The sequence below is a fragment of the Pollicipes pollicipes genome, unplaced genomic scaffold (assembly GCF_011947565.3).
Source record: "Pollicipes pollicipes isolate AB1234 unplaced genomic scaffold, Ppol_2.1 Scaffold_4881;HRSCAF=5763_pilon_pilon_pilon, whole genome shotgun sequence".
Classification (NCBI taxonomy): Eukaryota; Metazoa; Arthropoda; class Thecostraca; order Pollicipedomorpha; family Pollicipedidae; genus Pollicipes; species Pollicipes pollicipes.
The window spans coordinates 59,500,490-59,502,989 of NW_023596576.1; the positions used below are offsets into that span (position 1 = coordinate 59,500,490).

The 2,500-nt window shown below is 49.4% G+C and overlaps 1 protein-coding gene across 1 annotated transcript in view; it reads right to left on the reverse strand.

Annotated features, from left to right (window-relative positions):
- LOC119100686 (ras GTPase-activating-like protein IQGAP2) overlaps nucleotides 1–2,500 on the reverse strand; it is a 51,241-nt gene that overhangs the window by 20,881 nt on the left and 27,860 nt on the right. The window lies entirely within an intron of this gene.

The following is a 2,500-nucleotide window of genomic DNA, read 5'->3' on the forward strand; positions in this document are numbered from 1 at the left end:
GACATACCCAGGTAGCCTCGGATCATGTCAGGTTATGTGGGTGGAGCAAACGACAGTGATTCAGTCGGAAGGATGCCAGCATGAAAACGGAACATGATGGCCAGCGTGTAGATGGGGTCAAGCGAGGTCCCGGGGTACCCGTCAGTACGTTATATTTCGGGGCCCCGAGGTCATGTCAGGTCAGCAGCCTTGCGTGACCTGTTTGACCGAAAGCCATTCCCCGATCAGCTCTCATGTTGTACAAAACATTGTTGTCATTCATTTTTAGAGTAATGTATCAGTTTCGCCGAACAGTTCCCTTAAGCAAGTTACGGATATCCGCCGTACGAACACAGCCTATTTTGGCCCGCTCTGGGAGGCTGCCAGTTGGCCTGGCAGGGTCCGCCGGTACGCCATTTGATGCACAAAAAACATGCGATGGCTATGCTGACATTGTCATGGAGCTGCGATGCGTAGTTTTGGCACAGTGGTCGGGAAAGTCACGATTTGTCATGATCGGCACGCCTCCGGGTTATTTTTGTGACCTAGGAGGCCATTAACTCAGGAACGTCCTTACCACAAAATTGGGCCCTCGCGGTCGGGGTGTCAGTGTCGGGCTATGGTAAGGTGAGGGAAGGTCGGGTCCAGGGCAGGTCAGGCCCAGGACAGGCCAGATCCAGGTCAGGCCAGGTCCAGGTCAGGCCAGGTCCAGGTCCAGGTCACAGCACCCGCTTGTCAGCACCGATCAGAGCAATCAGCCGAATACGCTGACGCGAAATCAGGAACAACGAACCCCGGCTCAATTTCCACACATTAGGCAAGACAACATGGAGATAGAAACCCATCGGTGGTCACTATCCGACAGCTCGACACACCTTGCACTGCACCAAACAGTGAATGCTAAACTGAAGACAGCAGGAAGAAGAAAGACGAGACGCGTGTCCCCATCGCCGGCGATTGTGAGAGGGTGACCGTGTCCCCATCCCCGGTAGTAGAGAGGGTGACCTTGTCCCCACCCCCGGCGGTAACGTGACCGTGCCACGTGTCTCGTGGTACTGAAGATGACCGTGTCCGGTTGCAGTCGCGGGTATAAAGCCGGCACCTTGCGCAGCTGTGGGGGAACCCCAGAACCGGCGGCTGCGGGACCATGGTGGTGCAGGTAAGCCGCGGTCTGACCGATCCAGCCAGTCCCATCCCCCCGCCCAGGTAACCGGCCCACTCGGGGGGGAGGACACGGCATGGATAGCGGACTGGGGCATACAGCCTCCTCAAAGGCAGCTTGTCCGCTGCGTGAATCGTGATGTGATATCAGATTTTGAATAGCCTTCCCACATGGAGATTTTGGATTTTTTCTTGCTGATCAAGATTGCGGTTATTTTTACATCTTACAGCGATAAAACGACATCAGTTCTACGCACAAGTTGATAGATGTCATCTGCTCACAAAAAAACGCGAGAATGTACTACCACATTGACGTGTGTCTTCAACCATTGAAATATCTTTACATTTAATTCGGTTAATAAACATCGCATAAACTTATACTACTTTCCATGTATTAACCAGGCATGTGCTGAGGCGGGGTGTTTGAAACCAATCGCGTTTTTAATTTAACTCCGTACCATACAGAGGTTGTTAGTGTGGAATTGACAATACCCCTAACAAGTATTTAACACTAAATTTGCAAATCCGTCGAAGTACGACTCATTCTGGATCAAGCTGCTCACTGAAACGGCCAATGCTGAAACGGCCAACGGCCAAAAAGAAAAAGCACGTGTTCTCTTTGATACAGAGCTCTACTTGGGAGTATTGATAAAACATCACCTTGATAAGCACGCATCACGAACAACAATGGTTTTCAAATAGTCGATTGATCTTACTTTAAGTATGCGAACCAAAATACAACTATCATTTAACAATAATCCAAAAATTATGCAGGGAGGCAACAACCTTCTGAAAATGTGTCAATGTTTAATGAAAACTGACTCGAGACGGTTCAGGTTATCACCTAACAAATGGCAGCACACAATGGCCATTCCGAATTCCCCGTTTCGTTTCCATATCGGCCTCCCCTAGCTCACCAATTGCCTGTTTTGTCGTCCTTTCTACGCGTCACCACGTCGAGCGTGAACGCATGTGCAGTTGGTAACATTGTTTCACCCAGTTTCCCTCTACCTGATTAGTGGCGTCACCGATGGTGTCCTTGTCAGAAGATCTACATGCACCGGGGGTGTACGATCCAGCAGCATCGCTTGCCGCTCCAACCAACATGATTTCTTTATTTGAGACATGTTTAACAATGATGACATTGGCACAAACATGTTTAACCCTGCATACACATTTAATGGTGATGAACAAATGGAGCGATTTATGAGTCAATTGGGACTCGTAGGTGATACGAATGTGACCATTGTGCACGGCTTTGGTATATTTGGGGCGGCTTTATGCGAGAAAATATGTAGCTCCACTGTATAGCTCTAACAAGACAACATTAGCGCAGTTGACAATGAAGCAATCGAAATTG